At 47.3% G+C, this 23,273-nt stretch overlaps 1 protein-coding gene across 2 annotated transcripts in view; it reads right to left on the reverse strand.

The window, feature by feature from the left end:
- The window catches only part of SFMBT1 (Scm like with four mbt domains 1), a 79,991-nt gene extending 67,599 nt beyond the window's left edge, over positions 1-12,392 (reverse strand). Inside the window, exons 1-2 of one of the 2 annotated variants that reach the window (XM_054280946.1) lie at positions 12,305-12,392; positions 9,932-10,028 (exon numbers count right to left, since the gene is read on the reverse strand). The gene's annotated coding sequence lies outside the window, so the exon portion shown is untranslated. Of the gene's footprint in view, positions 1-1,643; positions 1,729-9,931; positions 10,029-12,304 lie in introns of those variants that run through there. The other variant, XM_054280945.1, reaches the window with a different exon arrangement.
- Between the last annotated feature and the right edge of the window lie 10,881 nt (positions 12,393-23,273).

Below are 23,273 nucleotides of genomic sequence, written 5' to 3' on the forward strand. Positions count from 1 at the left end.
GTTCACACACACCACAAACCTTATGTGGGTGGCAACAATGGTATTTCTGAAGTTACAAGGTGGACTGTCATTTTTTCCCAGCGTGAGTTTTGGTGGTGCACCTTATATTCTGCCTCACAGAACTGTTTGCTATGGTAACCTCCTGGGCTACTGACAGCAGCCAGCTCCCATGAAGGAAGGAAGGTACAGCAAAGAAGCAGCAAGTTAGGCCTTTTCATCTGCTGCAAAACATCTTCCACCAGAATTCTGCTGTCAGAGTGGGTGAAACTGACAGACACGAGGGTTACCATGTACAACCTTTTCATAATGGCAACAAGTTTCTCCAAAGTAGATATAATTGTTTCGCTAAAGCACGCAAGTGACTGTGAAACAGACATCACTGGCCTCTTTCTCAATAAATAAGGGCCTTGCAGAACTGCAGCAGCGAGCGTAGTTACAAATTCACAATTAACTGCCCGCGGTATTTTTCGTCTCCTTTCATTATTTCCACTGTGTAGGGGGTGGGGGGGTGGGGGGGCTGGTAGCAAGTTTGCAAAAGCCACAGACGGAAAACTTGCTCAGTCCTTCCGATGCGGGCATTCCGCGCCGCCGCTAACAGCGGGCGCTGCCCGGGCGGGAGCCCTCCCGCAGCCGCTGCCCCGGCGCCGCTCCCTCCCGCCCGAAGTTGGCGTCCCGGGGCATCCCCGGCGGCCGCCCGGGCAGTGTCACCGGCGCCCGATTTACGACTTCAGGTGCAGGAGCGGCGGGCAGCGCAGACCGACTCCCCGAGAGACAAAGGCTGTGTGTCGCTCGCCGGAGCGCCGCCGGGCGCGGAGCCGCCGGAGGAGCGGAGCGGCGGCGGCGGGCGCGGCGCGCACACAATGCCCGGCCCCGCGGCAGCGCAGGCCCCGCAGCGCGGGCGGCGGCGCTGCGGGAGAGCCGGCGGCGCGGCCGCGGAGGCGGCGCCCGCCCCTCTCCCCCCACACCCACCCAGCCAGCCCGACCGTGAGGCGAGAGCCGCTCGCTGACGGGCCACTTGACGGGGACCGACGCCAGTCGCTGCCCCGGGCGGGACGCGCGCCGCGCCGAGCGGAGCGCGGCCGCGCCCGGCGGGGGTGCGGAGCGGAGCGGCGCGGGGTTTAAAGGTCCCCTTCCACCGCCATTTTGAGGGGGAGGGGGGCGAGCGAGAGGCGCTCGGTGGGCTCGGCCCCCCGCGGGCGCGGGCAGGGACCGGCCCCGCCGGGGCGGCGGCGCGGCGCTCACAAAGTTCCCGCGGGGGCCGGGCGCGTCCTCGGGCGGGCGCGGGGCCGGCCGGGAGGGCAACTTCGGCCGAGCGCGCCGCGGGACGCCGCGGGCCCCTGGCGGGAGCGCGCAGAGTTGCGCGCGGGCAGTTGCGCGGCGGCGCCCGGCCAGCCCCGCGCATCGCTCCTCGGCGCGGCCGAAGGCGCGTCTCCCCCGCGCTGCCGCTGCCGCCTCCCCGCCGCGCTCCGCCTGCCTCTTCCCTCCTCCTCCTCCTCCTCCTGCCTCGCCGCCTTTTTCCCGCATCCAAACTTCGTGAGCCCGGAAAAACCCTCCAGGCCCCGCGCCTCGCCGGCAAAACGCCCCCAACAGCTGCGCCCGGGGCCGCTCCGCCCGTGCGCGGGCACCGCCGCCGCCCGCCTCACCTGCGGGGAGTTTTTCCAGCCCTGCGCCGCTGCCGGGGCTCGGGCTCCCCGGCGCTCCGCTCACTGCCTCATTCCAATATGGCACGGCCCGCCAGAGCGCATGCGCCCGCCGCCCGCCCGCCCGCCTGCCTCCCCCCTCCCGCCCCTCCGCCCTCCCCTCCCCTCACGGCTTTTCGGGCGCTCCGGCTCCCTTCTGCCGCGGGCGCGCCGAGCCCGCCGCCGCCGCCGCCCGCCCGGCCCCGCGGGGCCCGGCCCCGACCCCGCCCCCGCTGCACTGCCCCGGGCTGCTGCCCCCGGACACCTGCTCCCGCCGCGCCGGGGGCAGCGCGGGCTCGGCCGCCGGTAACGGGACGCGCCGCCGCCGCGACTCTGTCGGGGCGGGGCGGGGCGGGCGCCCACGCCCTGCCCGGGCGCCGCGTGAAGGGACACGGCCCGGCGGGCGAGCGGGCGGTCGGTGCTTGCCGCGGGATGCGCGGTCCCGACTCCATCCCCCCAGCCCCGGCGAGGATTTAGTCCCCTTCCCCCCGGAGAGAACCGGCCCCCTCGGTCGGGGCGCGGGGACCGGCGGTGCCCCCCCTCCCCAGCCCCCGCGGGGCCGCGCAGCCGGCGGGGCCGCGCCAGCGCCGCAGTTGGCGGGGAGCGGGCGGGCGGCACCGGCCGTGTCGTTCCCCCCACCCAGGGCGGAGACCGGCGCCCCGCGCACTCGCCGCCGCTGCCCGCGGCGCAGCGAAGCGAAAGAAAAAGGAAGCGGGTTGTGCAACACCGCGCTCCTGCCCGTGTGGCGGGGACGGAGGGGCGGAAAGGGAGAGCCCCCCGCCCCGATCCGCGCAGCCGGCCCGCACCGAGGCTGTGGCCGACAACGAGCCCGCCGGTCGGCGGGGGACAGCGGGAGCAGAGCGCGAAAAGCCTTTGCGCTCCCCGGGAGCGCATCCGCCCGCCGGCGGCGGCGGCCGGAGACGGCGGCGGGAGCGCTGCGGCCGCGCTCCGGTCCGCTCGCCGCCGGGAGGGACGCGCTCCCGGGCCGCGGGCTCTCGGCCGGCTCGCCCAGCCCGCGGGCACCGGGGCTTATCCGTGCGTACGTGCCCTCGCGGTGTGCCGGACACCAGTTGCTACCGACCCGAAATGAGTGTTCGAGGCGAAGAGCGGGCGGATGGAGTGAGCTGTATGGTTTGTCTCTGGAGCAAAGAAGTGCCAACAAATAACCAGAGCGGCAGTGCCGGAACAGCGGGCAGGAAGAACGAATGGAACCATGAAGTTGCTCATTACGCATCCAGCGGGCAGATCGCTTACACCGCTCTGCGCGCCGCGGCACCGCCGAGACGCGCCGGGCTCCCATTGCTGCTGAGCGATGCGCTACGATGCCAGGCAGGACGGAGCCGGCCACGCAGCTCCTCTCGCAGGAGAGATGCTGCTCTCCACGAGGATAAGAAAGCTCCGTTTCCCACTAGCTTGAAGTAAAAAAGCGACGACGTTTGCCGTGGCGCTCGGGAGGGAGCACAGCGCGCCCGCCGCCCGGGACAGCGGGGCCCGCGCCCGGCGGAGCCGCCCCGGGGCTCGCAGCGGCCGCGGCGCTGCCCAAGGCCGGGCCCCGCGGGGCTGGAGCGCTTCTTGCCCGCGGTTCCGTTTCCCGGAGCGCCGGCCCGCCCGCTCCCGCTGCCGTTCCCGCCGAGGGGCGGGCGAGGCCCGGGCCCTCCGCTAGAGGGGGGTCTCGCCATGCCGATCCGCAGGGCCCCGCCGAGCGCTCCCGGCCCGGCACCGCGCTATTCACTATTCAAACGAAAGCGCTGCCGCACCGCCTAATTGAGTCCCGGCAGACACCGCCTGCATAACCGAGCGCCGCTCCAGGCAGCCCCGGGCCAGCCCGGCCGGGCTCCGTGAGTTCCCCGGAACATCTCCGCGGCCACCCCAGGCACGGCAGCCACCCCCTCCCCTAAGCACAGCCGCTAAGAAACTGAGGACTTGTTCTGCAAAAGCCCCAAACTGGTGCGCAACAGGAAGAAAACCTCAAAAGTCAAGTATCACAAACTTCCCAGGCTGGCAAGAGCAAGAAGCACGCCCTTTCAGACTGCTCTGCGATCCTGGAAATGAGTCCTTGCTACACACAACTGCGTAGAGAAAGAAACGTGACCCACCAGTCTGATCCGTGAAACATCTAAACGATCTTCTATGTCCTATGAATCGTCACTCACAGAAGGACAGCTGTTTACAGAACCTTCGCCTGGCCAGCTCTGTGACACGTTAACTTTGTGTCATCTCTGGTGATTTGGAGGTTAAAAAGGCACGGAAAGGAAGTGGAATCTTGCTGGCACATTAGCAAACTCCTGGAACATGGGGCTAACACACTGCAAATACACATTTCATCACACGGGGATTAAATCTCCTTATATCCTCTTTGCAGGAATGGCAATTTGTGAGAAACCCAATACCATTTTATTATCCAGTTTGGAGGATGAACTGGGTAACTAAGCTGCCATCAGACAGCCAAGGTGCCTTACTTTTATCTTCAAGGCTTTTCTAGCATCCACTCTTCTGAAACTAGAAACTTTCTAATTTCCAGTGTAAATGTATTCACTACCAATTTATATCCATTAGGTCTTTACCATTTTGCCCTTTGAATTAAATAACTTTGCTTCTCTGATACTTACCTAAAATGTCCCTATAAATAGCAATTAGATCATTCATTCTCAGTCTTTCTGCTTTGCTTTTAATCTTCTCTCCAAATAGGTTTTCCACTCCTCCTGTGTCCTTTTATACCTTCTACCCTGTGCGCAGTGTTCTAAACAAGGTCTTAACAACTGCCTTGTACCACGATATTAATATCTCACCGTCTCCTGAAAATACCTCACTCAGTGCATCCCAGAATACATTAGCATTTTTAAGACCACATTACAGTGGCATCATAGTTATCCTACAACCAATAACATACCTGGATTCCTCCTCTTGTAATCTCACATTTGATGAACCTCTGAGCTCACTTGCAGTTACTCTAATTAATCTTCAAGTGCATGACTTCTTGCTATTACATTCCAACCCATTTCTGGTACTCTGGGCAATAGATCAATTGTGCTGGAGCAGTTTAAGATTCTATGTCTTAAAAATTTGCATCTTGTCCTGTTTTTTAAGATTATTTACCATTCAGCCTGCTCAGAGGTTTCACCTTTTCCAGCAGCTCACTTTGCAACCTGTCCACACTTTTGGCCACATAGGAAGGTGGCAAATGTTGTCCCTGTAAAGCAGCCTGCTCCTGGGCTTCTGTGAAATGCCTAGAAATTCCTCAGTATGTCCCATTTCTTCAACCAAAGCTGTCCCTGGTAACACATGAATGTCCAAGAACCACAATGGTTCACCTGTTTCTCTACAACCTCTCACTGTTTTGGCACTTGTTTCTGTTTTGGTGCAGACTGTGGTAGGCCATTTCTTCTACAAAATTAAACTGGAATGCTTAATGCAAAATAAGCCATGTGTCTTTAGGAACCTCCTGATCATGAAAAACCAATTCTCCTTGTTTACATTAAGTGATTAAGGATGAATTCCAAATTTTCCCTGAATTGATCCACAAAGTCACATATATTGTTAGCATCACACCACCTTTTCCTTCAGTTGTTCTCTCACACTAGGGAAGACCTGTTTTGAAGCTGAAGTGTTCAAGCTGTGTGAACAGCATTAGAAATCAGTGCCCAGGTTCAAGTGCAGCCAGTTTCCCTGAGCAGGGCTCTCTGCTCCTTTCACTAAAACACTCAGTTTGCCTTTGTTTTGCTACATTAATTAGCACCACACTCCTATAGGCTGCAAGTGCCAAGAAGTGCCTCTGAATGTTTTTGTGCACAGACAGCAGGCTCAAGCTGTACATCCCTGCACTGAGCACGGGACTGGTGTGGGTTTGCAGCTCTGTGCTTGTACTCAAATGAAACTCATGGAACAGAGAATTCCCCTTCAGTGAAATGGGAATAATTAATTTACAGGAGCACTGTCTGGTTTGAGTTACAGATATAGTCATTCAAATTAGTTACAGGTTGGTTAAAAGCTTTTGCCCTTACATGTAGGGTAGATTTGGTTGAGTAAAGGTTGTGAGGCATATGAAGAACATTTATTTGTCTTACTGGAATTACTATTTGTGTCTTACATAGGGAATCCAAGAGTGCTTCTGAACTCCTTGGATGCCTTGTGACCTTCATCTGCAGCCCAGCCCATTAAGGGGGCAGAAGTTGGTGTTTGTGGGGGAAACAGGGCCCTTACAAGAGCTGCAGGGCAAAGCAGCATTGCCCAGGATGCCCAAGGCTGAGCTGAGACCAAGCCCAGTCACTCTGACTCTCCACAGAGAGCTGGACAGTGGCTTGAGCTCATGAAGTTTTCCATAACTACAGGGGCCTCCTCAGCAAATGCTGTTATCTTTAGCTGTTAGCTTAGAACTCCATGTCTTCCAAAATGTATATTATTCTACTGCAGTGTTAAAGAACATTTGCCAAGGGCTCTTTAACCTTCAGTGCTCTCCACAGTTTGTACTTCTGGGATAATAACCAGAGATGTGCAGTGGCCATTTCTGTGGCCAGTGGATCAGACTAAGGTTAACCCAAAGGATAACCTGTGGGTTACTGAGTGACATCCCTGGACTTCTCCTTTGCTCTTCCTGTTTTCAGACTTTGGTTGGCCTGAAAATTGTGGCAGTTTTAGTGCTGGTGAAAGGCTCAGCTGCCAGCCCTGTGAAGGACAACCAGTTCATCCTCAAAGGAACCCTAATGCAGGCACAAAGGAAGAGCCACTTGGACTCTTGCCTTTGCTGTTGCTGGGGCACATGAGGTGGTGCAGATCAGACCATCCAGCCCCTTCAGAGGCCTGGTTAAAGATGCCCCTGCCATTAGCAGCAGGTGCCAGGTGTGCCAGCAGGGCAGGTGTGGACACTGGGGATGTTAATAGTTCTGAGGCAACACCTTCTTTCAAATATTAGAGACAGTTCTCTTTCAAAGGCATTTTGTTGGCATACAGATATGCTTGAGCAGGTTCAGGATGAGGGGAAGAAACAGATCCAAGTGATGTGCTCCATACCTTCCCTTCCCCAGCTGCCTGCTTTGTGGTTTACAAACTTTAGACTTGGCTCAAGAAGGCTTCAGTGCATACCATTTTAGTGATTTTAGGTAGGTGACAAAAAAAGAGGCTACTGGGCCTTTAGTTAGACATTCAGCTGGCAGCAGCAGCAAAGGTTTTGTAGCCTGGTCTCTGCAGCACAGGACACCCATCTTCCACCTTCTCTCTGTTCATCTTCTGAGCATCTTTTATGTTTGAATGCTTTTTCCACCTGCATTTTTGCTTCTTTCTCATTTCTCCTGACTGCTGTACATCCTATTTTATTATTTCCTATTAGCATCTATTGCACCTCACTTGGGTTGTTTGGTTCATTTTACTCTTCACATTAATTCTCAAAATTGTAAGAAGAATAAATTCATGGAAGAAAACTGATCTTTAGCAGCCATGGTGCTGTTCATTTTACATATGTAATTTTCCCCTGCCCTTTGTTTAGTCTATTCAGACTTAGCTTTTCAGAGAGTTTTAATTTCTACTTGTGCAACAGCTCCCTGTATATGAGGTCCAGCATTAGCTCTGTTCCCCAGGTTCGTGTCAGTAATTAAGATATTAGGATAGCTTCCATACTATGAAAATCCTCATAATTTTAAAATTTTTAACACAGCTGAAGATTTTGCATGTGTAAGGCACATCACACAGGTCACAACAGAGAGGGATAAATTTCTCAGGCTAAAGCCTGGGAGAGATGACGGGAGAAACTATGAGTAATCTTGCACTTTTCCTAAATTATAGGCAGGCGTGCTCGATGCCCTTTCCCCAGCTCAGTGAATACCAAATAGGAAATTACTGCTAACTCTGAAGATCTGTGATGCCTGATAAAAATACAAGAAGCTCTATTCCTCCCTAATCTAGTTCCTTCCATTCTTCTTTTTCTTTTTTGGTAAAAAAGACCTTTTCCTAGGTCTCTGTGCATCTCCTGTTGCCTCTGGAAGTTCTGTGAGATGGCACAAGAGAAACACCCCGGCCTATAAGAAACAGTGAAACAATCCCAAAGAGACCCTAACAATGACCTTACAAAAAGCCATTACCCAGGTCTGAAGGTAAAGCTGGACTGGGAGCACTTCTGTTACTGCTTAAACACATTTATTTTTTCCTTGGCATCAAGAGGATGAGAAAGTTCCAGAGGAGAAAAAGGAATTTTCTGTCCCCTTCTTCTAGTAGAATTTTAGTAGCAGGCACCTGCATAACTGTCATAGAGGACTGAAATATTGTTTGTGCTTGTGGCAGGCAGAACACATGAACATTTAGGCACCACTTGCTTTTTCATGTGCCCATGGTTTTACACCTCTGCAGTGTGGGCTGTCCCTGTGGGCACATTACTGCAACAGAACCAAGGTGGGCTGCAAAACAAGGAGAGCCAGGCTCAGGAAATTCAGAATAAAAATGAAACAGAGGGAAAGTTGTAGTCACACAACTGAGAAAAGCTGAGTATAGGAATACTCCATAAAGAAGATACGATGAGAACTAGAATATTCACCTTTAGAGAAAAACAAGGCTCCTCTGTTGACATGATATTAACTGTGCTCTTTTATGGCTGTCCTCTTTACATTCCTACCACTTCCCAGCTTCTCATACAATTAAAATTAACCTCTGTAAAGATGGTTTACATCAACACCCACTGCTGAAGTACCCTGGACTTCATTCAGGCCATGCCCTTCCCACTGTTAATTTTCAAATACTGTCCAAATTGTCAATATTTCCACTGTATTTCACTATGATCTCATCAAGTGCTTAGTAAGCATTTGCCGGAAGAGATACAGGGAATTCTTAGGGGGGGTTTAAAGTGATATAGATGGAAAAGAGAAGCAGACAAACATGCTTTTTAGTGATAAAATTCAGATACCACTAGGAGATTGTGCAAGAACAATATTATCATTTACCTGAGAACAAAAACTCAATTTACTGCTTTCAATTTACAGGCAAAGTGATTTTTTTCCCCCCAGATTAAAAACATTTATGTCGTTTTGGAAAATCCTGATCAGCCTGAGCTAGGAAAGCCATATTAGGAAGACCTATTATAAAGAGCAGTAAAGCAGCCCATCTTGTTTCATTATGCAAGCCAAATGAAACACAGAAATTAAGCCAAGAGCGGGAAAACAACTAAGACTTAAAACTGTGTTGGGAATACTCCAAAGACTCATTAACAGATGAAAAAGTATGATTATCTTATTAGGAGTACTACCACCCATACAGAAGCTCTGATCAAAACAATAATTAAACCACCAATAACAATCTCCCTGCATCATTAAATACTTTTGTACAAATAAATTAACTCTGCCAGCCAGAAACATCAAATGGAGATAATTTACCTCAACCAGTTAATAAGTCCAAATACTCAGAAAGCCTCTTGCATTCTTACCTGGGAATGTGCTATCATTCTTCTTCCAAAAAAAGCTTTTAAATAAATGATTTTGACAGCATTCCTATACATTTTTGTATTTATTCCACCACAGATAAATCAATGAACCATGTGGCTTGAGATAACAACCTGTCCCTTTGCCAGTGGTGAAAACTGATTCTCTTCCAACTAGCACATACAGCTGGGCAGGAATATTTATTTCTGAGCAAAGTAAATGGACACTCAAGTGCAATTGTTGATATGCAGAATCTGGCAACAAATCAATACTGACTTTAAATACCCAATTTATGCCATTACTTTTTAATACCCATGAATCTTGTTAAAATCCCATAGCATGATGTCCTGAAGTGACACAGCCTGCTTAATTTCTTTTGGTTTGTGGGTTTATTGAATTTGAGGCTTTTAGAATCCTGTTATTGGTGTCAGTTTCAGTCTTTTCCCTTTTATTGGCTTGCTTTGAAATATCTCTGGAGCTCTTATACCTTCAATTTGATTTTTTTCCCTGTGTCTGAGAAGGGTGCAGGTCTGAATTTGGCAGGTGTGCATTACTGCCTTGACCTTACAGAGGCAACCACTACTGATATCTGAGGTTTTAGGGGCAGATACCCTGCCTTTATTTATGCTCCTTTAAATAGTCTTAAGAAGTGAAAATATATTACACGATTTGCCATATTATTCAAAACTGCATTCTTGAGCTACATGTATAGCAGCGCTCATGTATATGTACCATGTTGTAATATAATTATCAAAAATCCAAGATCAGGATGAATAAAATTGCCTAGATTTCCTAAGTCAGACTCAAAATTTGAACAACTATGATGCAGAAGCCAGGAATAAAACAAAAACTGACCTTTCAGATGCACTGCCAAGAATAGGTCAGGGCTAGGATTTATCAGCAAAGCAGCACTTGTGGGGATCTTCAGCCACTCCTGCCCATGCTGGACCTGCTTTGGGGAAAGCAGAGTGGTGCAGAATCAGAGATGTGTTATTCTGGAAGCTTTAACTAGCAGAAAGCTCAAGAGAGTGTAAAATTACTGTTTTGAAATAGATGGTATCCAAGAAACCTTGTGTTACCATGAAGGCTTAATATGTATTTTTAGGAGCACCCCACAAGACAAGTTCAGCCTGTTCATGGAAGTGAGGAGACAGGAAACCCCACTGGAAGAACAGAGGAGAAAGAGAACTTTGTTTTCTGGTGTGCTAGACTCAACACCATCTTTGCCTAACTACTGTTTTAGCCTTGATTTGTGAATACATTATGTGGCTGAACAGGTTTACATGTTTATTCATTTTCTCCTTTAATTTAAGAGGAAGTTGTACAACAAATCTAACTGTACTGCCCTAGGGAAAATCCAGGCTGTGTCCCACAAGAGATGCAGTGATCAGCACAGCCATGAGCTGATTGTGCCTGGGTTCCTTAGGAAATTCTAGCCAATTTTTGGAGCTTAATACAGTGAGAGTCAGACCCTTTGCTCACTGGTGTAACAATTATTGCTGCACTGTCAGAAAACAGGCCAGTCCCTGGAAGTGTCATTGAACATTTGACTATTTTGGGCCTTATTTTGTGTTCTTTTGTGTCTTCTGTATGGATCAATCTCTGAGGGACAGTAAACCAGGAGGACTGGTCTGATCCATTCTAACAAACCCAATATTCCTAAATCATGCTCTTTAGTTTCCCAAATTAACTTACCTCACAGTTTTCCCTTTGTGCCTGGAAAGATTTATTGTTTTTATTCAACCTGAAAATCTGCTGGCATTAGATATATTAGGATACCCACAGGTGGTTCTTTTGTCATCCTATCACTGCAGTGGGAAGATAGCAAAATAAATCAATAAAAACAATGTCTTGGCTGATGCTTGGGGAAACCAATCTGTGGTTGAATATATAGCTCAGCAGCAGACTGCCCTGTGCACAGGCAGCACGAGGTACCTTGGCTTCCACTCACTGGAGATCTCAAACAAGGATTCTGGGTTTTATTTAGTGTTTTCCACCACTCAAGTTTCTAATTCTGTGTCCTCTTTAAAATAACAGTGTCTTATCTTTTTCTGTTTGTGTCAGATATAAACCAGAGTGAGGGTTATTTTGCCACAAGGTCAGCTTTTCTTTCTTTGACTTGAGCACTGTTGCAGCAAGAGCCTGATATAAAGCTGGTTTTCAGTTGCCTCTATCCGAGGCTTGTTTTCAAAGACTGTATGCAAATCATGCCAGTGCTGCCTTCTGCACTTCCTCCATTTTATTTTCTATTGAGACTGAATGTGAAGAGCTGCAGTCTATTTAGAACACCATGGCTCTCGCAGCAAAAAAACCAAAGCCATTTCCAAAAGTGGAATTTCTTAGAATCAGTGTATTTTCTTCTTCTTATAATAGAAATGAGTATGAGCATTCTGAGCCTTTAGTTATCCTCCCAGGTCTGAGAAGATGTGAGGAGAAGCAGAGCGGGTCTGGAAAGAAAAGCAGTTGATTAGAAAATCCATTTAAGGATTTAATCCTTTGTTAAGGAAGCAGCATTGAGCCTGCTGGAGTGAAGTGAAATGCAGGAGAAACAAGTGGCAATTTAGCCTAGAGCTGCATTCCCCAAGTGACTTTCCCCTGGGGATGGAGTGGACATCAGCAGGCACAGGAGCTCCTGGCTGAACTTGTTCCCTGAGACCCCCAGCTCCAGGGCACACAGGTGGTGCTGTGTGGCTTTTTGGGTGAACTATTTACTGCTGGACAAGGGTGAGGGCTGAGGCACTGCCCACCCTGGGCAAAACCATGGCACGTGCCCCACACAGGCACTTGTGCTTGTTGCCCTGGACTGTGGGGGTCTTCTGGAGCCCAGATTGGCATGAGGAACATGGCTCAGAATTCCAGCTAAGCCAGGAAGGAATGCAGCAATGCCTGTGAGGATCTGTGCCCTCAGAAGAACAGTGCTTTGTCCTGCTTTTGCCATGGATTTCATACTTGAAGCCACAGAAAACTGGAAATTCATAAAGATGGAACTGAAACCATTTAACAATCAAAGCCATTGAATGTTCTCCACTGGGAAGCACAGCTTTGGATTTCTGGTGTCCTGTTAAGGGAAGACTGGCACTGTGTGCTTTGCAGATCTGGGTGATGCATTACTATTTTTTAGCTTGAATACAGTGTGCAAGCACAGATCCAAAATGTGAAATACAGAAGGGACAAACAGGGGCTATTTCCTTACAGGCTCCCATGCCTACTACACAGAATATTTCTTACCTTGTCAATCAAATATAGGAGGTGTTCAGTGGAGGTAATCACACAATAGAAACAGGCCTCCTGTTTTCCAGAGCTTCTAGGTTTGAATTCCCCTTCCTGCAGAGCCAGGTGTCCCATGTTTCTGTTGCAGGAGTGAAGCTCTGTGTGTCTCTGTCAAGGAAAGCATTTGTTAATTGCTACCAAAAAAACCTGGAGTGAATAAACATTTAACTAAATAGCTAAAACATGCATAAGGTGTCATAGGCAATTTTCAGCACTCTCAGCTGCAGCACAAGATGCTCGTGCAGCAAGAACAGCCATGCCAGATGTTAGGCAGGAACCTGCTTGTTTCTACTATGCTGGGGTGGCTTTGAGTTGCTGATAATTGTGCAGAGCCCTTGCTGAGGCAGAAAAGGCCTCCCTCAGCATATCTGAGACTCCTCCAGCATCAGCCTTTGTGCTGTATTTGCATCCAGCCTGAATGGTCAGGCAGCCTTGCAGTGGATTCAGGAGCCAAGACTTGGTAGCCTCATTTATGAGAAACAGAGGCAATGTAATTATGCAATTACTATTGTAGGAGGAAAAGAAGCAGGAAAATATCCCCCCCCCCCCCCCCCCCCGCCTCGTTTTTCAGTGGACATTCACTACTTGCTGCAGCAAGAAAGAGTGTGGGGGGCTGATCACCAAAATTACTCCGTCAAGAGTTTGATTTGCCCTTTTACATCCCCGTGCGGCCCGGTTTCCGGGGTGTTCTGGGGTTTTTCGGACAGCAGAGGGTGCCAAACCCCCGGAGGGAGCGCGCCCAGGCCGGCAGCTCCCGGGCATCCCCCGCAGTCCCGGCCCCTCTGGCCGGGCTGTGCTGGGGTTTGCGATGTGCCAGCACTCCCAATCCCACTCAGAACATTTTTCCCTGCGGATCAATCCAGCCTCTTCCAGCCAAGTTATTTTCTCTCTGATGTGCAGTCGGCACTCAGCGTTATCTCAGCAATCTGAAGCCACGGTTTGTTATCAGGATGCTGCAGGGACGAGTCACTAAATTAAAAGCAAGCACTTGATCATAGAGAGCTGAGCACAAGCACTCCCCCACCTTTAACACGTGCTAGAAATACAACACAGCCATCGAGGAACTAAATCTGTTTAACTTGACATGGTTCATGCACAGCTTTTTACTTTGGACAAGGAAACATGAGATTAAAACATCAGCAGCTCTGAAATCCCATTCTCATCCTGCAGTGAATTATGAAATGAAGTGGCATTATATTAGCAGGCAGTTCTTCCTGTTCTAATAAAAGATATGCATTCTACATTTTCTGCAAACACTGCTCATGGGAATGAGATGGAAATTGGCCCTTGAGTAGTAACTAGTTACAATAGCTTCTAAACAAGGCTAAAAATTATTCTGATTGTATTTAGGAGCCAAATCTCGAAGCCTCTGTTGTATTCAGATTCCTGTTCTTTACTGGAGACAAAAATTGCTCTACTTTCTCCCGGCAACATTTCTTTTTTCACTTTCTTGCCAGTCCCTGTCCTGAGGATGAGCACTGTCAGATGGCCAATTTTACTGCTCACATACCTGATACACATCACCAGCCCATTATTTCTACACAGGAACAGAATCCATCATCCCTAACTCAAAACTGTGGAGATAACAATTGATAATTTGTAAACAGTTATTCCCTTTGAATGAGTTATGTAGGCTCTGTTTACTTAATCCAGCTATTTGTCAACTTTATCAGTCACTTATCAACAGCAGCAGAAAGCAGGGCACACATAACCCATTCATCATCCCTCCTGTTGCTGCAACATGCACAATATATATTGCACATGCCACAGCACTGGTGAAATAGCTCACAACACTGCACTGCCAGCACAGCTCAGTGTAAGAGTTCCTTTCTCAATGCCAAAAACTTGTGGGATAAAGGGGTAAAGTTCCCACTCAGCCCCAACCCTTGGGCCTAAAACACAAAGTGATGGCACAAGTGTGGCAGGAGGGGGGGTCTCAGCTGGATTGGGAACACCCAACACTCTGCAGCAACGTAGGAGAATATTTTATAAATGGGAAAAGAGCAGAAGACTCAGCTGCAGAGGCCCTGTGGTTCCTCAGGGTACAAGGATGTACAATATTTAATTGTACTACACAAAGGTTTGTACAGCAATGCACCCCCCAGTCCCTGCCTCACACTTCACCCTGGGCATTTTTATTTACCTCTGAAACATCCCCCCTTGTCCTCCCTGGCAGGGCCTGGGCTGGCTTCATCCAGCCCAGGTGCTTCTGTCACAGCCTCAATCAAGAAAAAATTGTTGTGAGTCTTTAATAAAAAGACTTAGTGGAAAACCAAGTTAGAAAAGCCCCAGCTTGCCCTTGTCCAGCAGTAAATAGTTCCCCAAAAAAGCCCCACACCACCAGCCTTCTGCAGACCCAGGGCACAGCACACAAACACCAGTAAAAGCCAGGCACAAACACCAGGAAAAAGGCTCTGGAGCTCTGTAACCTTTTAAATAAAGTCAGGCAGGGAGATGGAGATTTAGAAGAGCTTTGAAAAAATAAGCCCTTTCTCCCAGGTCTATACAGAGAAGGTGGAAAGCTGTTGTAAGGATTTCAGATGTAATATGGCATGAAAACATTTTTGCTTGGGAAAAAACCCTCAATAGCACATTTTAAAAAGTTATCATTTTGTAGTTCTCACAAATTTACTGTTGTGATATTTGCTCCTTATTCCCCTCCAAGATGTTCCTTTGTTTCACTTGGGGAGGAAAATTGTGTGGGTTACTACAGTGTCTGGCAATTTCCTTTTCAAGGGAAAACTTCTGCTATTTTTCAAACAAGAATCCACATGCCCCTTTTAAGAGGAAAAAAATATTAAAACTTACAAATAATTCAATAATGTCTTCAAATTTAGATAAATAATTTAAAAATGAGCTGGCTATGGCAGAGAAGTTGACAGGCTGAATCAGCTCAGCTCATTTTTCTCCAGCAGCCCCACACTGAGTTAGGAAAGGGGGGTCTTGCACATCTCCCTGGGATTTGTGACTCCCAGGAACCCCACTTTGAGTGGCCAGAACCTCCTAAAAATGAAACATCCAGGACACTGCCAAAGGGATTGTGGAACAATGTTAAAAACCAGTGAATGTGGCCATGCAGTCACTGATCCTTAGCTCAGCTCAGACACTTGTGATTTCCGCAGTGTAGATGAGCTCTTTGGAGAGCTTCATACATTAAGAGAATCCATTACTTTTTTGCTGATTTATTTTATAATGGCTCATTTACATGCACTAAGAAATGGTATTTTTATACTAGTCAGAAAGGCACAGATTGCCTCTCTGCAGTCATACAGGTTTTCAATTTTAGACAAGATCTTTAAAAAATTGACAGTGTTATGAACTTCCAAGAGGCTTTTCAAAGTCACTTAGGTTTTTAAAATCTATTACAGTTATTTTTTCTGTCATATTCCAAAGGTTTATGTTTTTGGACTCATGGTACTAACAAATCCTGTTATAATATGTTGAGCAATATGAAAAATAGGGCACTAATATTTTAAAGTCTCTAAAACATTTCTCAAATTGACTGTAAAATGTGGCATTTCTACAATACACGATTGTTTGGCAGGATATAAAAGCTTACTGGTTCTCATTTGGGTGATTTGCATAACTTGTTCATGGCATCATTTGTAAATATTATGCCCATCCCAAGATGCCAAAGATAAAAAGAGTAAGATTGCTTTTGCTAAAGCATGTCATAATATAGATGAGGAAAAAACCCTTCCTGTCTAAAAAGAAGGAAGTTATGCAAAGTGAGTTAAAATTTTATACTGCATTAATCTCAGAAATCACTTTTCATGTCTGTTAGAGAGCATAAAAGTGAAAAAAAAAATCCTTTCTCTGTGCAAAGTGGTTCTACGAGCATTGGACGAGCCAAGGAGGAGTGGCTGCTCCTGGGGTGGTGTTTGCAGGGGTCATACAGCACCCAGAGAGCCCCTTTGCTGTGCAGGGAGCATGGGCTGGGCTCAGAACGTGGTTCTGCCTCCCCAGGCTCCTGGGGGTGAGCACAGGGTGAACAATTCTGTTCCAGGCACACAGATGACAATTCAGTTTGCCCACTGACCTGTGCTGACTCCTCAGCACTAACAAAACCAAACCACTGCAACAAATGTATTCCACCCAAAGAGACTCCACACAGAGGGAAAGATCATTTCACTTAGCAAGGAGGGGCAACTTCCATACATTCTTCATTTTAGAGCTTGATTTCATATTCATGACTGTTCTAGAAGGTGGCAATTTTGACTGATGTTACAGGGTTGCCTGTGCTTGCTTAGGAATGGCCCTTAGAGAGATGCTGCATTTCTTGCAGATGAAGCCTGGGGGAATGGTGCTGTCTGTCTTTGGAGGCTCTGCCACAGTCACCAAACAGATGGATTTCTGGAAAGCACTTGTATTTGTTTGCCTTCACAACCAAGAATGTGTCATTGAGGCTGTTTTGTGACCACCCTGATAAAGAGCTCAGATGAAATTTTTTGTCTCTGAATCCATTTATTAGGAAGGAAGAAGAGTACCTGGGATGCAGAGGGTCACCATGTCTGTTTCTCAGAGTTTCAAACTCACTGTTGGCAGCTGTGCCATCATTCTTGGGCTAATTGTTATGCAATTAGCAGAACTGACTGTGGTTAACGTTAAGGTAACACACCAGGCCCTGAGAGCGGGTCAATCTGTAGGGGTGAAGGTACCCCTGTAGCCAGGCACCATTCACACATGATCTGTAGCTGAGCTCTGAGTTACCACTGTGTGCTGAGCAGGAGTGGTAATACACTGCTCAGCCCCACTAAACCTGACAGCTCGCCTAACTAAAGTGTTTGTCTCCTCCAAAATGGGCACAACACAGCAAATATCTCAAAAAGATGCTCTGGCTTCTGAAATCAGTGGAATTTAATGGCTTGCTTTGGACACTGCTTTCCCCCCACATCCTGCCTTTTCGACTTCCTAAATTTAACAAATGACTAAATGACTTTTTTCAATCATACCTTAAAGCAGGAAAAAGAGATTGTAAGCCAGGAGCCAAGGCACAGGAGTCCCCAGGGAAGGCACTTGGGGTTATTTCCTGTCGTTAATCTTTGCCTGCCAGGTTGAATTTGGGACAAGAGATAGAAAAGAAAGTTAGAATTTGTCTTTATCATGAAAGATGAAAAACAAGGGTAGGTCACTAATTACATCTCTAAGGTGATACATACTCTGCTGCTTTACTATAGAGATGCCAGTAATAACCCCAGGTACAGAACACTTTAGTAGATACAGCAAATGAAAAGTATTATAGATTGTGTTCTTCGCATCTCAGCTGCAACAAGACTCCAACACAATTTCAAGCCCTTTAAAGCCACAGTGTTTTGCCAAAGTGAGATTGGAAATGCTTCTAGGAATATAATACTGGGTAGACTTTTTCTTACTTGCTACACAGCAAGATTAACTCAGGTAATGAATTTATACTGATGAGTGGAGTTCAAGGTTAGGGATTTTTGAAAGCAATCTCACCATCTGGGCAATAAAGCTTAGAAGCAGGTAAAAAAATCTACTTTTTAAATAAGTGTTCTAATCAATAATGCTACAGTGGAGTGTAGAAGGTGCAATTAACTTTTCAACCTGGTTCTTGGAGCTCTGTATGGCTGATTTTTAGGTCAAGCAAAGCTTTTCTTTAAAAGCTGTAGAAAGACGAGGCTTGGTTTGTGAGAGTATGAAATAAGGCAAGATAAGGATTTGTATTTTAGAATTTGCTTTGAATCCAAGTTCCTCGTCTGCTGATCTTAAAGAGGAAATTGAACCCAAGACTTTCACCTTAAATACCAGCAGCTGCTTATTCAGGAGGTTGATCCAGCTCTCTAGGTTTAATCAGAATCAGATCCACAAAATTATTCTTAAAAGTCTTCCCACAAACACTTTGCTTTGATGAGCCCATATTCTTAATAAAAAAGCAGGGTATAAAAATGCTTCTGAATACTGTTTCTCTAGATTATCCAAATAAAGTTACTTCATGATCCCTATTTAATTACTGCCACACATGCAGATCAGCACTGGGTCCCGAAGACTCACAGAACAGAATTAAAACAAGATGAGGGAATAAGCAGCTGAAGAATGGCTCTGTTGAGGGAACTTGAATAAAACCAAGCAGAAAAGCATGGAAAAGCATTGTTTGTGTTGTGCCTTTCTGACCTGGCTCAACAGAGCTTGAGAGGCCACAGCAGCTGCCCCACAGAGCAGGGGGATCCAGGCATGGGCATTTCCCAAAGGACACCTTTGTCGCAAACATCTTTTGTGAAAAATCTCTTCTTTAGGATTTTTCCTCCTAAGAAGCTGAGGGGCCTCAGGAACAAAATGTAAATAATGGTTATCTGCTGCTGTGGAATGCAACAGGTGCATCTGTGATTAGCTTATGTTAGTTGTTTCTAATTAATGGCCAATTGCAGTCAGCTGGCCAACTATCTGTCGAACTATCTGTCCAAGCCACAAGTCTTTGTTATCATTCTTTCTTATTCTATTCTTAGCTAGCCTTCTGAGGAAATCCTTTCTTCTACTCTTTTAGTATAGTCTTAATGTAATATGTATCATAAAATAATAAATCAAGCCTTCTGAAACATGGAGTCAGATCCTCATCCTAAGGTCCCTGTGAACACCATCACACACCTTCTGTGTGCTGCAGCCAGCTCAGCTGGGAGCTTCTCCTTCAGACTCTGAGCCTCAGGAGTGATCAGTCCTTCCTCAAGCTTGGGAAGGGACCCAGCAGCAGAAAGGAATATCTACCTGAGCCTTCTCCAGCAGCTCAGGAGGGGGCAGCTTTCAGGAGAGCCCTGAGACTTGTCCCAGAGCCTCTGGAAAGAAAGACCTAGAAGAACTGACAGCACTGACAGCAAAGCTTCTGCGTGTAGGTGCAAATCCTGAGCTTAGACCACAACGAAATGCCAAAATTATTCCTAGGGCTTGGCTGGAAACAGAGCAAGATAAAAGAGAGTAAAGCCAGTTGAAGCTGTTGGTGACCTGGACTGGCTGACAGCACACAGCATTACCTAGGAAACAATTCCATGCCACAGAAATGAAGGGTCAATATTCAATAAAACTTGAAAAAATCTGGAGCTTTTAGTGGTTAGCAGGCATTGCAGTGGCATACACACATATCCTAAAAAAGCCCCAAACACCACTCTGCACACAGTTTCTCCCCAGCAAAACTCACCCTAAACAGGCAGCTGGGGGCAGATCCAGCCCAGAGCTCAGTGCCCAGTTTGCTGGGGGCTGCCATTGTCACTCAGTGTCCACAACAAGGCTGGCCAGGTGCAATGAGTGATGAGACAGATGATTGTGGCTCCAGCACAGACCCACAGTCCTGTAGCTGAGGGAATTTAAAGCACCTTGAGCCATTCCCAAAGATCCAGTGGGGACCTTTTGTTTGATTCAATCTCCCTCTGCACCAAGGTTTAGGTAGAAAGGCAGCAGCTGGGAATCAATAGATGGGACCAGCAGCAGGAGGAAGATAAACATAAATTGCACCTGCAGAAAGATAGTGATGTGCATGTGTTAATCCTCCTCCAGTACATAAATCCAGGAGCTATTGCAATTATCATGCTGAGTAAGGAAAACCAAAGAATCTAATGGCAGAAGCAGCCTGAGAATCTGCTCTATGCTCCAATGAGATTTTTTTTAAGGACTCCTTCACTTTCATTTCACTCTTTCTGAACATAGAACACTTTTTACTTATTTGAACTCCATTGGACAGAACAGAACCTTAAATTTAGGGAGGAGAAGGAAGCACAGCATAACAGCTGATGCCCTCCCATCTTAAATCAGCTGCAAACACTTTTTGTAATGCTCCTCAGTGCTCACTAACCTTTCGGCTGACTGAGGGACCCCATAAATTGGTGAGCTGTGCTGTGGATGAAAGGAGAGGGATTAATTCTTTGAGCAGGACTGGGGTTCCCTGCAGGTCTGTCATGACAGAGCATCTCAAAGCCCTGGGCACAACACTCTGTTGCAGGACAACACAATTTGATTTTTCTTTTTTTTTAACATTTCCTTCTTAGCATCAAAATAGTTTGAAACAACAAAAGAAACTATAAACATGTGAAAACCAGGATGGAAGGTCTGATTTTAGTCCAGCAATAGTTGCTACCCTGACAGTTACATCGCCACAGGTTGTATTTTTATAATATTTGATTTTTCTATTCTTAAAGGACTGACCAGAAAATAAACCTTGACATAGCCAAAATTGGATGGTACTAATGAAGCACCCGAGAGGACACCACGCTGCTCCTCTGTGTGAGCAGCAAATGATTGGTAATTAAATAGCTGTCAGTGGGGGGTGCCTGGTGTATTTTTATTAACTTTTTGTGTCTGTTCCATGCATGCTCCTGAGTGACCAGCTAAGGTAGGTTAGGTGGCATTTGAAGCTGGATTTCCTGAGGTGAAACCCTAATAACCTGCCAGGGCACAGCACTAGAAGGGCTTTGACCTGCTCGTTTTCTCATGGTGGGGGCACAATTAATTTCTGGTCTGGAAGGGCTGATTGACATTTACAGGCAGCACAGACTCCTGCTTTAGAGCAGGGATTTCTTCCTGTTCCTATAAAGTGCAAGGCACAGTTCAGCTAATATCAGGGAAATAAGGTCTGGAGAAAAGGTTGCAGCTGCTTAGTGGTTTCTCAAGATTTTTTTTCTTTGATAGCAGAAAACGAATGTACCTGGTACAAAAAGGGTTTGGTCTAGGGATTTTCTCAAGTGAGAGTGCTGTGCAGTACAAATAAGTTTTACAGATAAATGCCATAATATTTTACACTGAAATCCAGAGATTAACTGAGCCCAGCCCATAGAATGCACAGTTAAGGAGTGAATATTTAAAACAAAATCTTGTATTTTCATTTTGTTTTATTACTGCTTAGCAGAAGGCATAGAATGATCCCAGAGAACAAAATGGGCACACATTGTTTTAAAGACTTTAAGCTGTTAAGCAACCTGATTTGAAGGGAAGACTGCAGAAGACAGGCTGCCTTTTAAAGGAAAATACCAAATATGAACAGAGTAGCAAGTAAGAAGAGATTTTGATAATTTGCCAAATATTCTCAACATGAATCCCAGAACGGCCTGGGTTGGAAGGGACCTTTTAAGACCCTCCAGTTCTGACCCCCTACCATGGACAGGGACACCTTTCACTAGACCAGGCTGCTGAAACAACAGCTCCTGTTGCACTCAAAGTAAATAACACTTGATGAACAAGGACTTGTAACCCCTCCAGGAACAGGAGCAGGAGCACAGGCAGGGGTGACACAAGTCAGGAATGCCTTGGACACTGTGGCAAGTTCTGCTGGGCTTTGTTACAAATGTCGAAGGGAATACTGAGCGCATGGCCCTTGACACAAATGCTCTACTGATATCCTGCTTTTCCAACAAAGAGAGAAAAACACAAAGCACCTTAAATTCAGGTTTTGTCAGTACTTCTCCAAGGAACACCAAACTAGGTTTGTTCTTTATCATGAGATGGGACACAGCTCCCATCTGTGTGATTGTTTTAATGGATTCAAGGGGTGTTTTTGCCCAGGTCCTGCTGCTGTGGCGTCACTGGGGAGTGGCTGATGCTGTGAAGGGTCTCCCTCAAGGAGTGGGCAGCTCTTTGGGATTGTTAAGTGGCACAGTGCAATGATTTGTGCATATAGGAGCCTTTACACACAAATGATTGCACTGTGCCACTTAACAATCTAATATTCGACTACTAAGCTGCCACATTTTCAACAAGTCCTTGGAGAAATGCAGGAATCCTATCAAAACTGCACCCTTATCACTCCTTGGAAATTTCCTGACATGTAGGAGTGCAGAGGGCATGCCTATACTGAAAATAAGATCAGACATTTCCTTTGCCTGACAGCCAATTGTTCTTAATGGGATTCTAATTTAATCAGAGTCCAGAACAGGGCAGATGTAACACTGATCAATTAAACCAGGGATCAACAGGCAAGAGTGGTGGGGGTAGGACTTGTCTTGCAGAGTGACAACTGCAGGGACACTGCAAACATCTAGGAAGGAGCTGGCACAGAGCTGTGGATCAGTCCCACAGCAGGACAAACGGAAGCAGAACAAATGAACACTTGGACTTTAAAACTGCTCTGAGTGCTCTTATGCATTGTTCTCTGTCCAGCCCCACCTGAACAGCATTTCTCAAAGGAGGCTCTGTTGTTTCTAACAGGACCATAAGTGCACCTACATTTTTAAAAGCATCCTAAGCTGCAAACACACAGCAGAGAAAAAATGTGAGACTAGGAGTCATCCAAAACCTTAATTTTTGCTTCCCAGCTACTCTTTGCTCACTGAACATGAGTTACTCCTGCTTGTAAGGCTTGGATGTGTGGACATGCCCTTTCTGCACCCCTGAAATCAGCCCAAGATGTTCCAGAAGAGTTGCTCTACACCTTCCACCACGTAAACCCTCTCCTGGAACTGATGCTTCAGGCAGGCAAGCAGGATAAGCTGGAAGAAGATCCTTGCCACATGAGGTTGTAAATACAAGAATATAGGGAGATACAACTTCCTGAGCAGATTAATGGGAGAAAGGTTCTTCAAAACAGGCACAACCACAGGTTTAGGAATTATGCTGCAGAGGACTGCAGACTGGGAGGGTGTTTTGGGCAGGATCACTGCATGCTTGCCCTGTCTCAATGCTGTTCACAGCATTTGCTGCAGGCCAGAGACAGATTATTGGAGTAAAATGAAGTATTTTCCTGCTTGATGGTTTATTATTTTCTGCAGAGATGGTAAATGTCCCTGTCCAAGGATCTTGGTGCTTTACAGTAAACATGTGGATGTGTTTTCCTTGCAGGGGTGATTAGCTGACTCAGCTGCATCAATTAACCTCCCCAGGCAGCAAAGACAAGCTGAGTGCTGTGTGGGTACCTGAGAGCTTCAGTGCTGCTGGGCTGCTCAGGGAGGTCTAGTTGTTAAACTTTAGCAAGGCATCCTTAATATATGTAAAT

The sequence above is a fragment of the Melozone crissalis genome, unplaced genomic scaffold (assembly GCF_028551555.1).
Source record: "Melozone crissalis strain CALT ecotype California unplaced genomic scaffold, PUWL_Pcris_2 ptg000029l_1, whole genome shotgun sequence".
NCBI lineage: Eukaryota > Metazoa > Chordata > Aves > Passeriformes > Passerellidae > Melozone > Melozone crissalis.